Consider the following 15526-nt stretch of genomic DNA (forward strand, 5'->3'; position numbering starts at 1 on the left):
TTATCAATCATTTTGTATTTGATATAATAATATTGAAAATTTCGAATTGCCTCATAATACTGAATCTCAAAACGTATACACTCAACCCCCGGTGGTTGGTCACTTTTTCGTTTGACACTTTTTTAGTTTGTACCCCGTTGGTTGGTCAAAGTCAAACTAAAAAGTGACGAACTGTCACTTTTTACACGGGACTCACACTTACTATCATACCAAACCGAATGAACGAATCCGCTATAGCAAAAGTGCGTGACGTGTGACTGAAAATTACAAACTTATCAATCATTTTGTATTCGATATAATAATATTGAAAATTTCGAATTGTCTTATAATACTGAATTTCAAAACTTATACACTCAACCCCCAGTGGTTGGTCACTTTTTCGTTTGACACTTTTTTAGTTTGTACCCCGTTTGGTTGGTCAAAGTCAAACTAAAAAGTGACGAACTGTCACTTTATACAAGGGACTCACACTTACTATCATACCATAGTGTGCGTGAGTTCCGTGTAAAGAGGGTGTCAAACTAAAAAGTGAACCCGTTCGTTTGACAACAATTGGTGTCAAACCATCGGGGTTTCAGTGTAGGTATATAATATAAATATAATCTTTAAACGGACGGATTTTATTTTTTGATCGAAATTCCGTAATCCAAAGGGCGACAATTAGTTTTAAATTTTCTGGCAAAAAAAAAACTTAAATAGTTTGAACACAGAAATTTAGAAATTTGGAAATTGAGAAATAAAAAAATATTTAAAAAAAATATCAAATGTTTTTAAATTGAGAAAAACTAATAAAATCTAAAATTAATAAATTTAAGATTACATGAATATCGATCTTCTCGATATCAATATTGTCCCATGTACCGATGAATTTCTCAGTCCCTTCAAACTACATAGGGGAACAGCATCTAATTCCAGCGTGCCTCTAAAGGTTTAAAAAAGTCATTTATTTGAATATTCAAAAAATTTACAATCCAAGCTAAAATCCAAACATACAAAATTTGTTGAAAACATTAAAAATACAAAAGTTCGAAAATTCGAAAAAAAATTAAAGTTTTTGATGCTCTAAAATTTTAGCTCGAAAGTAAGAAATTTAGAAATTTAAGATTACAAATTCGAAGATTAAAAATTAAAAATTTAACTCTAGAACCTAAAAAAAAATAAAAATCAAAAACTAAAAAATTAATGATTAAAAAAATTAAGAGATTTAAAAATGCAATGATCAGAATATTAAAAATTTTTATATATGTATATAAATATAAAAAAAAAGTAATTTCTAATTCTAATAATGTATTCCGTTATTTTAAAATTCCAAAATTCTGAAATTTTAAAAATCAAAAGTTTTCATTTTTAGAAAATCATGTTTCGAAATATTAAAAAAAATCAGAAAATCCAACACTAAAAAAATAAAATCTAAAATTATCAGATTCCAAAATTTTAAAAATCAAAAATTTAAAATTCTTAAGACAAGTATTTGTATATTAAAAAATCCAACCCTATTAAATTTGAATAAAACTTTAAAAAAATTGAAAAGTTCCAATATAAAAAAATAAATGTTCAAACACTCAATCATTGAGCTTTGGCTATTAGACTGGCTCGTCGTTATATGGAAAATTTAAAAAAAAAAATGATCAAATCAAACCAGAACATAGTTGTTTTGGTGCCTTTTGGGCCTCAAAACAACCCCCTAAAATTTAGGAGCGATTGGTTGCGTCCATACTTTGCGCATTGCCTTTCAATTTTGTATGGGAATTAGCATGGAAATCCCTTCTTTTTACATTTTGATTTTTATCATTTTTATTTTCCACTAAATTTTTAAAACCAACACAAAAGCGTTAAAATTGTTGTGCTATCTTTTTCCTGTCAAATGATACAGCGTGCTCAAAACTACAGATTGTCAAGGGAAACAGATTGGCCAATGTTTGACAGATCCAAACGCACTGGACACCAACCGCCCTTTAAGCCCAGCAAAACTGGCAGTGTTGCAAGCGCAAAACATACGTTGCCAGTGCCTATTTATTTTGCATCGACCAATCTGTTTCCCTCGACAATCTGTACTTTAAACTGGTCTAAAACGTGATTTCCGAGTTAAATAATTTGCATTTTAAATCCTTTGCATTTGCGGTCGTACAAAGGGTCATTGTTCTAAGAAAAATAAGCTTTATCGTTGTGAATAATAAAATCAGCGAAAATAGCTTCTTTCGCAAGTTTTTTGGGCTTTTTGAAGAAACTATTGAAACAATCAGATCAGTTTACTGCCGTTCTACGCATAATTGTCCCATGTTCAAAAAAGTGCAACTGAGAAAAACGCGATTGAAATTTTTCGATCGATTTCTGTGTTTCTACGCATAATTGACCCGTGGGTTCCTACTCGCCCTATGTGTCCCTAATCGCCCCAGTTAGCAGTTTATCACCCTTATTTGTGATTCTCTTGCTATACAACAGGTAAACAAGACATAATGCTTCGTAAAACTAATGATTCCGTGTAAGAAAATACTTGGTGGGACAATTATGCGTAGAAGTACAACGATGGGACAAACAGACTTGGTGTTGTTTTCAATGAGTTTCAGAAAAAAGTACTAGATTTTATGTGTTTTTCTTAAAGTACACATCAAACTAAACTTAAAAATGTCATAAAATTCAAAATCGTCCAAAACTGACATGGGACAATTATGCGTAGAACGGCAGTTTAGGTCTTGTTAACTTTGCAAAACATTTCTACAGGACCTTATACAAAAAGTGGGACTCTAACTGTTAACTGTTTTCTGTTCAGAGTTATGACAATTTCCGTAAAAAAGTCGAAGTAAAAAATGTTCGCGTGTAGTGAATCCTTAATATCGCATTGATTTATGTCGTTGCACTGATTATTTTGAGTTAAATTTTAAACGTTTGGATCAACAAATGCGCCTGATTGCTGTGCAAACAGGAGAAGCGGCAAGATCGGCTAAATAAAATCAAACGTTTCCCAAACACGGACGTGTGAATCGAGTCTCAAGTTAAACAAAAACTTCAAAAACTCTATTTTTTGTGACGCACACTCGCAACTGTCAACGTCAACCTGACTTTTGCGTCTCCCCTTTTTCACGTCGTCTTTCTGTGCGTTCGCCGTGTCAACACCACCCGCTGGTGGGTGAATGGGCGTCGCGCTGCCAATGTATTTGTGTGTTGCGCCGTCGACGTCGTCGTGTCTTGTTTTACTTCGTTCGTTCACTCTCTCTCTTCTCATATCCAAATCCAGCCAACCCAGGTCTTGAGCGCACAGCACACAGTCTTCAAAGCAAGAGTGGGCAGAAAGCAACCTATTCCGAGGACGTCGGACAAACTGTGCGTGGAATCTGCCAACTAGGAGAAGAGAAGGGTCTTGGCTGAAAATCTGTGTTCCGTGGCGCTTTCGTGGATTGTTTCCCGTTTGTTTTTGGCCGAATCGAGGAGGAATTTCGTGCGAAAGGGTGCTGAAATTGAAGGTTCCAGCAAAATTTGGTTGGTTTCCAGTAAAGTTTTTAGTTGAAGGGGAGAAAATTAAGGTGGAACCTTTTTTTCCTCACACTTTTCAAAGTTGGAAGTTTGTGGAAAAGTGGGAGGATTGCGTGTTGAGGAAATTTGCACTTTGTGGGTCCAAACAAGGAGGGGGTCTGTGAAAGAGAAGAGCTGGCAAGTGAGGGCAGTGCACACAAGAAAAAGCTGTAAGTAAAGTGCAGTTTTGCTGTCTGCAAGGGGGCAAAAAAGAAAGAAAGAAAAAAAAAACGGGGAAGGCAAAATTTGCAATTTGTTCCAGTGATAAGTCTGTGACGAGGCTGTCTGTGTGATTCCATGTGTGTTCGTCGGTAGGGTGGGGGTGGTTTTCTGTGGCTGTGTGCGTGTGTTTGTGGAAAATCAGAAGAAAAGTTGTACTTTGCTGTGAAAATTGTTGTGCAAAGTGCACACACGGTCCCTAAACTGAAAAAGAAGAGGCCAGAGAGGAGTCAACGCGATTGTCAAAAATCAATTTCACCACCGCAAATACACGACAACGTGGAACAAGAGGCAATTGTTCATCAATTTTCAACAAACAAGTAAACAGAAAAAAGTGTTCAGCCGCCACATCAGCTGCTTTTTTTTTGGTTGGAAAATTCGAAAACAACAAACGCGCAACCTGTCTCTTTTGCTGCTGCAATAACCATCGACAACAACAACAACGACGACGACGACCAGCAATTTATCTCTGTGTGTGTATTCAACAATAACAGTACAACGACCAGCAAGAAGCAGCCATAGCCCAGTCATCATCGCAGCTAAGGCAGAGTTTCTCTTCATTAAAAAGTCCAACAACTGGCAGTGGCGGCGGCGGTGGTTGCGTTGCACAGGCTGCAGCAGCAGCCTCAACCAGCCAACCGACCAATTCGGATTGTAAAACCGAACCGTCGACTGTCGAAATATGCGGTGACTCTCCGCGCACAGGTGAGTTTCGAACCTCGCGAGAGGTAAAAATGATACAGTAATGCACGGGGGGCGCACGGTTATGTGTACCATCCCAATCGTCGACATCATTGCGTGAAACGATGGAACGATGGGTTTGCCGATTTTTTGCTGGGATTTTCAAAAAGTTGCAGATTGTAAAACCTTTACATTGACGTCTGTGTTTGGGAAATCTCTGAAGCTCTTAGTTGTTGTTTTTTCCGGAATGGCACCCCAAGTCTTATTAATATTCATTTCATTTTATCATCCATATTTTGACTAGAACAACTAAAAAACAATTGTCATACTGCTTCCGAATACATATAGCATACCGTAAACCGGGACTGACATTGATAGCATTTAAATTTATTTTTCAAATATTATTCAACCGGTAAGGCGTGGTGACTTTGATATAGTAACTGTGTGTCTTACAAATTTCAATCTAAAATTGAGTAAATTGAACAAATTACGTCAAAGTGATCATAAGTAGGATTTTTTCAATGTTTCATTTGAATAATTTACAATTAGATGTTTGGTCAACTAAGTGTTAAACTTTTTAATAACATCTATATAAATTAGGGGTTACGTAAATAAAAAGTTTCAAGTTTGATAACAAAATATTAGAAATTGTTTTTTATTTCATTAAAAATATGAATTTGTATTGCAAGCAGAACCAATTTTACAGCATGAACAATATGAAAATGAATTTTTAAATTTTACAGTTTTATTCATAAACTTGTTCTACTGAAAATGCTTATAAATCTAAAGACATTTTGGATTTCTGTATTTGTACAAAATATTGTATCTCGATTATCTCCAGACTGGCTGAACGGATTTTGACCGTTTTGAACTCATTCCATCCGTCTTGGGTTCCCATAAGTCTATTCAAAAACAACAAGTTTAGTTAAGTACTTTAAAAGTTATGCTAAAAAACTATTTGACTATGTTCCATAAGATTGTATAAAGAGTGGTTTTTAAAAGAAAACCCGTCTTGCAATACGAATCTAAAAGATTAAAAATCTGGCAACCCTATCGATATTGATAAGTATATGAACAGATGTTTAGATAACATTTGTAGGTTGGAATTTTTATTTAACCAAAAAAAAAAAACCGTAAATGTGAGGAAGGCATCAACCACCTTACGGTGGATTAAATAACGTTTTTTTTTTAAATAAAATTGCATACTCTTCTGAGTACTAACTTTTTCAAACTCAAAACTGAAAAATACATAGGGGAAAGTGGGGCAAGTGTAACAAGCTAAGGAAATGCTCGTTATAACCCATCAAAAACGTTAAAAAATCTGTCGGATTTTTTTATAATCATCTTATTCCAGGTCTTGACTAAGACTTTGATAGAACAAGTTTTTAAAAAATCCTGTTTTTTAATGTAAAAAATTGATTTTAAAAATTTTGATTTTCCGTACGTTCTACTCAACTAGTGGGGCAAGACGAACAACCCGTTGGGGCAGGAGGAACAATTCATGAAACAACATGTTAATTTGCTAACAATTGAACTGTTATCACTTAGATACATCAGATTAGAATGTATTTGAAACGTTTCTTTCATTTTTAGATTAAATATTAATATTTTACAAAAAATTTGATCGCTTTTACGAAAAAAAATTATTACTTTGATAAAAAAAGAAAATTTTCATAATCCAGCTTTTTAAGCGAAGATGGCGTTCGAATGGTGAACGCCCGAAATGTCAAAATCACGCAGTGGTACCAACATTACGAAAAAAGTGTGCCATGGCATGACAGCCGCATTTTTTTTCTAATGTTGGTGCTACTGCGCGATTTTGACATTTCGGACGTTCAACATTCGAACGCCATCTTCGCTTAAAAACCTGGATATCACTATATTTTGTATGGACAATTTTTTTAACAATTGTTTTCCAGTTTTTAAGCACTTTAATGTATTTATTTCTCAATAAAGTATGTTGTTGCAGCAATTCGTATTTTTTTCCATACTAAAAATCCATATGGTACACTTGCCCCACCTGAACAAGATTTTTAAAAAGCTCTCAACAAAAATAACCAAAAGTTAAATCATACTTTATAATAGGTGCAAGTCATTGGTAGAGACACTACTGATCTAGGAGAAAAAGCATTTTGATAAAATGAGCCTTAAAACGAACCCTAAGCCTTATTTTGTACTATCCAAATATTATAAGCAAACAAAGGTATTGAAAAAAACTTCATTAAATCTTATGCCCCGTGGCGTTTACGTCGTTTTGGCGGTTATGGGGTAGTAGAATCAGCTAATTGCATTGCTAGCAACAATTCCTCATACTGGAAATAATCAAAATTGTAAAAATTACGGCCGTACCAGCGATTGTTCCTCTTGCCCCATATGGTCGTCTTGCCCCACCTTCCCCTAATGAAATTATAGTTTAACTTTTAAATGCTTGAATTTGAAATCATGAAGCATGGGATTACAAAAATATGTTTTCACTAAGATAGTTCCTTCACAAAACATAAACAACGCGGCTCCTCAAATAACATTCAAACAACGACTTTTTCTGATTTTCCCAACATTTCAAAATTTCTTATCCAAAGTATGATTGCAAATATGAATAGTAAATATCAACAATCGAACAACATTTCTGAATAACTAAAAAAAAATTAAACTCATTGACAACCACATTCAAAACAGAAACGTAAGAACAAATTCATAAAAAAAATACTTTTAAAAAGCTACAAAAGTTTGCTAGAAAAGAGTTGTGACAAGGTTTGAAATATTTAATTAAATTTTAAATTTTAATTACCGTTGCAAATATTTTTCAAAGTCCTGTATCGAAAAACTGCACATTTTAACTTTTATATCAAGTTTTTGAAGTAAAACTTTGACCCTTGAAATCTACAAATTCGGAACACTTTTTTCTTACGGATGTAAACAAACTTTGGTTCTCTCCGTGAGAGCATATTTTGTTTACAAAATAATGACTTCACGTACTAAAACCAACGGAATTCTAGCTTAGTTATATTTTATGAATGGTCTGATAACTTTTTTTGTGGAAATATCAGTTAAATTCAGGTGTTCCAAAATTGTGGGAGGCACAATAACATCCCACAATTGGGTACTAAAGCCCTATGTCAATTTTTATGTACAACGGAGCAGTTCTCTACGGAATCGGTCTTTTTTCTTTAATTTTAATTTTCGTATTTTTTAATCCGGCTGAAACTTTTTTTGTGCCTTTGGTATGCCCAAAGAAGCCATTTTGCATCATTAGTTTGTCCATATAATTTTCCATACAAATTTGGCAGCTGTCCATACAAAAATGATGTATGAAAATTCAAAAATCTGTATCTTTTGAAGGAATTTTTTGATCGATTTGGTGTCTTCGGCAAAGTTGTAGGTATGGATATGGACTACACTGAAAAAAAATGATACACGGTAAAAAAAATTTTGGTGATTTTTTATTTAAATTTTTGTCACTAAAACTTGATTTGCAAAAAAACACTATTTTTAATTTTTTTTATTTTTTGATATGTTTTAGAGGACATCAAATGCCAACTTTTCAGAAATTTCCAGAATGGGCAAAAAATCTTTGACCGAGTTATGATTTTTTGAATCAATACAATTTTTTTCAAAAAATCGAAATATTGGTCGCAAAAATTTTTCAATTTAATTTTTTGATGTAAAATTGAATTTGCAATCAAAAAGTACTTTAGTGAAATTTTGATAAAAGGCACCGTTTTCAAGTTATAGCCATTTTTATGTAACTTTTTTCAAAAAAGTCGCAGTTATTGATTTTTTTAAAATAGTGCCCATGTTTGCCCACTTTTGAAAAAAAAAATTTGAAAAGCTGAGAAAATTCTCTATATTTTGCTTTTTCGGACTTTGTTGATACGACCCTTAGTTGCTGAGATATTGCCATGCAAAGGTTTAAAAACAAGAAAATTGATGTTTTCTAAGTCTCACCCAAACAACCCACCATTTTCTAATGTCGATATCTCAGCAACTAATGGTCCGATTTACAATGTTAAAATATGAAACATTCGTGAAATTTTCTGATCTTTTCGAAAAAAATATTTTCAGAAATTTTAAATCAAGACTAACATTTCAAAAAGACCAAACATTCAATATTACGCCCTTTTGATATGTTAGTCTTGATTTAAAAATTTTGAAAATATTTTTTTCGAAAAGATCGGAAAATTTCACGAATGTTTCATTTTTTAACATTGTAAATCGGACCATTAATTGCTGAGATATCGACATTAGAAAATGGTGGGTTGTTTGGGTGAGACTTAGAAAACATCAATTTTCTTGTTTTTAAACCTTTGCATGGCAATATCTCAGCAACTAAGGGTCGTATCAACAAAGTCCGAAAAAGCAAAATATAGAGAATTTTCTCAGCTTTTCAAAAATATTTTTTTCAAAAGTGGGCAAACATGGGCACTATTTTAAAAAAATCAATAACTGCGACTATTTTGAAAAAAGTTACATAAAAATGGCTATAACTTGAAAACGGTGCCTTTTATCAAAATTTCACTTGAGTACTTTTTGATTGCAAATTAAATTTTACATCAAAAAATGAAATTGAAAAATTTTTGCGACCAATATTTCGATTTTTTGAAAAAAATTGTATTGATTCAAAAAATCATAACTCGGTCAAAGATTTTTTGCCCATTCTGGAAATTTCTGAAAAGTTGGCATTTGATGTCCTCTAAAACATATCAAAAAAGTTTTTTTGCAAATTAAGTTTTAGTGACAAAAAGTTAAATAAAAAATCACCAAAATTTTTTTTACCGTGTATCATTTTTTTTCAGTGTAGTCCATATCCATACCTACAACTTTGCCGAAGACACCAAATCGATCAAAAAATTCTTTCAAAAGATACAGATTTTTGAATTTTCACATATCATTTTTGTATGGACAACTGCCAAATTTGTATGGAAAATTATATGGACAAACTAATGATGCAAAATGGCTTCTTTGGGCATACCGAAGGCACCAAAAAAGTTTCAGTCGGATTAAAAAATACAGAAAAAATCGAATGACCGAAATCTCAGAGAATTGCTCAAAGGTAAAAAAACACGATTAAAAACCATTTCTGATCACTTTTTTTTCATTTTAATGCAAAAAAATATTGACAAGACAACATTTTTTCGATGGATCAACTATGGTCCCTTTGGAACGAGTTGTCAAGTAGGAACTTTTCTGTCAAGAAGGACCGCGAGGTTTTTTTTCCAAATTGATTTAAAAATCCATTTTAAACTCTTTGTGGTCGTACCAAGGGTCATTGTACTCAGAAAAATAAGCTTTATCGCTGTAAACAATAATATCAGCAATCTAAGCTTCATTTTAGGACCCAATTATGGAACAGGCAATTTGGAGGCAGTGTTTTGCTGCTCAGGATAAAATAGTCTTGAAATGAAGTTTTTTGTTCAAAAAGTACTACTTTTACTAGTGAAATAGCAGGAGAACGTCCAAATAAAGGTCCTAAAAAGAGTAGGATCGACAGAAAAGATGCATTTGGCATGCTATTGACAAATTATCACAAAAGTGTTCCGAATTTGTGGGTGTTCCGAATATGTGGGATGACTGTAATTTGAGTGAAATTTATTTGATTTGTTTTGTACAAAAAAAATAATCACAAACTCCCAACTTTTTCCCGTTTACTTTTTGTTTTTGTTTTTTTTTTTGCGGAGCGAGGTGGGACAGCTAGGGTCAAGTCAGTCAAAGTCCGGTTGAACGTTTTTCCCGTTTTTTTTTGTTGTAAATTTTGTCCGACTTTTTCTCAACGTTCCCGATTGCCCGACCTGAGTGCAAAAATTTGACAGAGAAAGTCGTGATTTTATGAAATTCTTCGAATATTCTCATCTGATCTGTCCAATGCAGGCTAAGATTGGGAAATCTGTTAATGAATGCAAGTTGTTTAAATATTTTTTTTCTAAATGATGTTGTTAACGGTGCACATCAACCAGGGCTTTTGCACCCAGATTTTTGTAACAAACATTTTGGTATCTTCAAAACTACGGGAACTATCGATATAATTTTTCATTCATCCCCTAAACTATCGTCTACAAAATAATTTACAATAAAGTTTGACTCTTTTAACATTCAGATTTTTACAGTATTGGGTACGTTAGTTTGACAATTTTGTAATAAGAAGACAACAACTTCCTTGGTTGCTGTGCACCCTTAAGCTTAAAATCTTTTGGTTTGTGATTTGAAATCAGAATGAACCTTTGACGTTGTATCGCTAAATAAATGTGGTAACAATTTTGCTCTGAGGAAAATAAAAACAAAACTCATCAAAAAAATAAAGACTGTTTATTTACTGAAAACTGCCATAACACCGGATTGCGCTCCATTTCCAAAAAACCAACAATTACTCTAAAAATACAACTTTTCGGTGGCCAATGATGCGCGTCGCCGCCGAAGAAAAACGCGAATGGCCATTTAGTCTGGCTGGCGAAAAAAAAAACATGGGCAACAATTCACTCGACTTGACGCTCGATTGTTAACTCTCTTATGCGCGCGGTGTTTCTTGGTGGTGGCGTTTACTGCAAATTGCAAAGTGACATCATTTCAAACAATAATGGCCGCCACCGATTCGAACGCGCCGCCGTGCAAGAGATGAAGAAAAATCGCTTGACGACCTTTCTGAATGATTCATTTAGCGTTTTCCTATACTCGGCGTGTTGAGTTTCTTTTTTTAGTTGCGAATTTGAAATTAACCGAAAATTAATAAAGAGAAAATGACTCAATTTTGAACGGCTGCTTCAAGATTTGGGAAACCTTTTTTGGCAGCAGTGTTGCCAGTTAAACCGATTGTCAACTAAATTTAACAGAAAAGTATTTTTCATTCATTTGTAACATGCATAACCATGGTCAAACAGTGTTGCCAACAAATTGGTTCTTTTATGTTTTTCATAATCAATCGGCGTTATGGCGAAGCGTTCTTTTCTGCAGCATCCTCTTTTTTTGGCAACGTTAAGCCCACGTTCTAGCGCTGAAATCAGAGCCAATCCTAAAATTGGCCGATACACAAATATTGACCCAGATAGATTGCCTCTTGCATCCATTATGGCTATTTTGGGGCCCGTTCTTCCGTGCTGTCCCCAATGTACCGGCTTAGTCGGCCGGTCGATACTACACTTCGAGCCTCGAATCTCATTTCCATATTCCTCAGTTTTGGACCCAGCAAAAACGAACCCATGTCAAAAGGGAGACATTTTTATAGCATCCTCCTCCGCCATTATGGCTATTGCTCTCGTAACAATCTGCACGAATAGATGCTCTTTCATAATGTAACAGTCCCTGTTCCTGTTCTACTCCTCCCCTCTGGTCAATATTCATGATTTGCCTTGAGCAGCATTCTTCTTCTTGCCTCCCATGACTGATGTTGGCACGTGTTATGGTACCTATATCTGGTTTCACTGTTTATAACCTATATCTTTCTCCTAGCGAGCGTAGCTGGAGTGCTTTTACCCTCTTCTATCTTTTTTCTCGCATTATTCGTTCCAGCCACCAAGCTCTTGAAGCAAAATGCACTAATGAATACTTCAACCATGTTGGACGGCCACCCCAATCCCTGCCCATTTCTCCTCTAACCTCAAAAAGAAAATCTTGACGTCGCATACGCGAGACTATCTCTCTGTTTGTGTTATGGTCACAGTCATTATTATTATGGTGAACTGCCACGACCACGTCGCGTTGTTGTTGTTGCTAGTGGCCATAATGGACTTGTGGAATTTTATACCGGCGTGTGTACCTGGACGCAAGACACGTGTTTTCTCGAAGTCAGTCCAAATGGAACTTGGATTATGTCTTTATCGTGGTCGGTTTAAGATAGGTTTATGGTGGCACACTTTTTGATTGAAAGTGTTGTGTGATAGTTTTAATTGAGTTGAAGTAGAAGTGCGCAAATATTATGCTCATTATATTTTTAAGAATTCTTCAAAGGTAAACGGAGACAACCAACCGAAAGAAAACGTGCCCAAAGCTCCAGAAATTTGCTGCGTAGTTCCTATCACAGTTTACGCACTAAACGCGTCTGGTTTACGATGTAGTCATATGGGTAATTCTCCGCCAACTCACACGAAATCGGGAAAAGTTGCCCCGACCCCACTTCGATTTGCATGAAACTTTTTCCTGTGGGGTAATTTTTGTCCCTGATCACGAATCCGAGGTCCGTATTTTGATATCTCGTGACGGAGGGGCGGTACGACCCCTTTCATTTTTGAACATGCGAAAAAGAGTTGTTTTTCAATAATTTGCAGCCTGAAACGGCGATTAGATAGAAATTTGGTGTCAAAGGGATTTTTATGTAAAATTGGACGCCCGATTTGATGGCATACTCAAAATTCCGAAAAACGTATTTTTCATCGAAATAAACATTGAAAAAGTTTTAAAAACTCTGCCATTTTCCGTTACTCAACTGTGAAATTTTTTGGAACTGGTAATTTTAAGAGAAATTTAATGTTCTTTTCGAATGAGCATGAGCATGAGCATGAGAGACCACCCATGGTTGCCCCTCCGTTGCTGAACAGAACCGTAATATCCTTTCAGCACTACTGATTATAGGCTTCGACGATCTAGTGGTGTTTCCCTTATCAACAGCATGTATGAATGCGCCGAAAAGATAAAACACCATGATTGCTAAAACTAGATCAGTTGCGAATAGGTAACAGTCATTGGCCACCAACGGCGCCCGCCATGTCAGTTTGTAGATCTCGATTTTAAGGGACGGGAATGTTAGTTAGCGCAGGTTGCTACTAGGGCAGCTGATTTACTCTGTGCTTACACCCCACAAGCGCCAGGAACCTGAAAATTTGTTAGTAGGATAGGGTGTTTGATCAGGATTCATCATAGAAGATGATGATGCGACCCAAAATCATAGTGTTTGTTGAAAGGTATTATGTTTTATTCTCAAGGCAAGCAATCGGATGCTGCGGATGAGACATTTTCCGTTTATCGGCTGTTAACTTTTAATTGAAATGGTTTAATCTTAGACAGCCGGCTGTGGAAAGATAGAACCAAAATTATTTGTAATTAAATGATGAAGGATTTAACAGTGTAACTTTTTAATTGTGATGTTTTTACGAGTTTAACATGATTGATGTTTAGTGGGGTACTGATTAACGAAGCGAACGACGAGTTACGATGTTTATCGAGCTGAAATGGTATGATAAGGTTTTGTTGTTGTTGCACACCGACGACGAACGCGAAAAAAAACCTTGCGACCCGACGGAAGGGCATCGCAAATCAGACTGGCTCAATTGTCATCGATGACAACAAGAGCCAGCCGCACCTTCACACACATACACGCACGCGAAAAAACGAAAAACACACCGACGACGAACGCGAAAAAACACTGCGAACCGACGGAAAAGCATCGCAAATCAGACTGCGGAAATAAAGAAAAAGAAAATAACATAAAAAAATAAATAAAACCTAATCACATAAAACCAATCACCCCATGCACACAAACAGCGACACAAAAGAGACGAAAATTATCACGAAAAACAGGACTGCGCGTCCCCAGAAGCACTGCACTTATGAAGGCATTATTCAATTGTTATGCCCAATCACCCCATGCACACAAATAGCGACACAAAAGAGACGAAAATTATCACGAAAAACAGGACTGCGCGTCCCCAGAGGCACTGAACTTTTGAAGAAATTTAATGTTCTTTTCGAATCTACATTAACCCAGAAGGGTAATTTTTTCATTGAGGTCAAAAAATTTCGTGTTTTTTTTTCTAACTTTGCAGGGTTATTTTTTAGAGTGTGACAATTCTGCTCAAAGTTGTAGAGCAGACAATTACAAAAATGTTGATTTATAAACATAAGGGGTTTGCTGATAATCATCAAGAGTTATCGCGATTTCACGAAAAAAAGTTTTGAAAAAGTTGGTCGTCGTTGACCATGGCCGTTTCTGGTCACCCGCGACAGACACGGACGACGAAACAAAGAGAAATGTAAAACAGTAGTTTATGCAACAAGTTGCAAAATGAGGATTTTTTCAGTACGAGTCGTACATTTATCCAACGAGGTTCACCGAGTTGGATAAATACGACGAGTGCTGAAAAAATCAAGTTTTGCAACGAGTTCCATACAACATTTTTTGCAATTTCGAAAAAACCCATTGAGTGAAATTTTAAGTCGAATTTTCATGTATTTTGTCAATAAATCGTTTAAATCAAAAAAATGTTGAAAAGTGTTTTTTTTCGAAACAAGTGCTGAAAAGTTCAACTTTTCAGCACCCATTTCAGTGCTGAAAAGTAGAACTTTTCAGCATTTATTTTGAAAAGTGTTGCTATTCGATTCTGTTATTTTTGGTACAGAAAAGTAGGCTATTTCGTCGTTCAAGAATGACAGGAAAAGTAAGTAGTTTCACGACGGAATTGCAAAAAGTAACTTTTCAAAACTTTTTTTTCTTAAAATCGCGATAACTGGTTACAAGCAAACATTGTTACACTCTTAAAAATAACCCTGCAAAGTTAGAAAAAACACGAAATTTAAAATGAAAAATTTTGTTCTAAATGAAAAAAAATTACCCTTCTGGGTTATTCGAAAAGTACATTAAATTTCCCATAAAATTACAGTAAACAAAATTACAGTTGAGTAACGGAAAATGACAGAGTTTTTAAACTTTTTTAATGTTTTATTCGAACTTTTCCCGATTTAGTGTGAGTTGGTAGAGAATTACAAAAAAAAAAGCAAAGCAATCCACTTTAACGACCCCCGGGTCTTTTGTGGTATCTGTTGCAAGTTTCTGCTCATTTCTAGGCGTCCGAAGGTTATGTGTGGTGAGTCACCCAAAACCTCTTTTACGCAAATGGGCCGACGTTTTACTTCCCCATCCGATAGAAGGCCAGGAGGATAAGGCGGGAATCGAACCCGCGCCCCATAGCAACTTAGGGATCGACAGCCGAAGCCGCTAACCACCGCGCCACGAGGCCCTCGAGAATTACCCATATATCTATTAAATCATTTCGTGAAATTTTTATTTTTGTTTTTTTTATTTGATTGCAATTTTTTTGTTGATTACCAAAAAAGGTGAAGTAAATATTCGAAAATCTGCATCTGAGAAAAAAATCTGATTGATTTGGTGTCTTCGGCAATGGATTAGTTTATGATG

General features: G+C 35.1%; 2 protein-coding genes across 9 annotated transcripts in view; one reads left to right on the top strand and one right to left on the bottom strand.

Annotated features, from left to right (window-relative positions):
* LOC120430222 (putative peptidyl-prolyl cis-trans isomerase dodo) overlaps positions 1–15526 on the bottom strand; it is a 277938-nt gene that overhangs the window by 3864 nt on the left and 258548 nt on the right. The gene's annotated exons all lie outside the window — the stretch shown is intronic.
* Positions 3339–15526, top strand: part of LOC120430217 (ecotropic viral integration site 5 ortholog) — a 129660-nt gene continuing 117472 nt past the window's right edge. For 2 of the 8 annotated variants that reach the window (XR_008212439.1, XR_008212440.1), the window contains exon 1: positions 3746–4434. The gene's annotated coding sequence lies outside the window, so the exon portion shown is untranslated. Of the gene's footprint in view, positions 3478–3553; positions 3681–3744; positions 4435–15526 lie in introns of those variants that run through there. The other 6 variants (XM_052710019.1, XM_052710009.1, XM_052710060.1 and 3 more) reach the window with 6 other exon arrangements.

The sequence above is a fragment of the Culex pipiens genome, chromosome 1 (genome assembly GCF_016801865.2).
Source record: "Culex pipiens pallens isolate TS chromosome 1, TS_CPP_V2, whole genome shotgun sequence".
In the NCBI taxonomy this organism is placed as follows: Eukaryota; Metazoa; Arthropoda; class Insecta; order Diptera; family Culicidae; genus Culex; species Culex pipiens.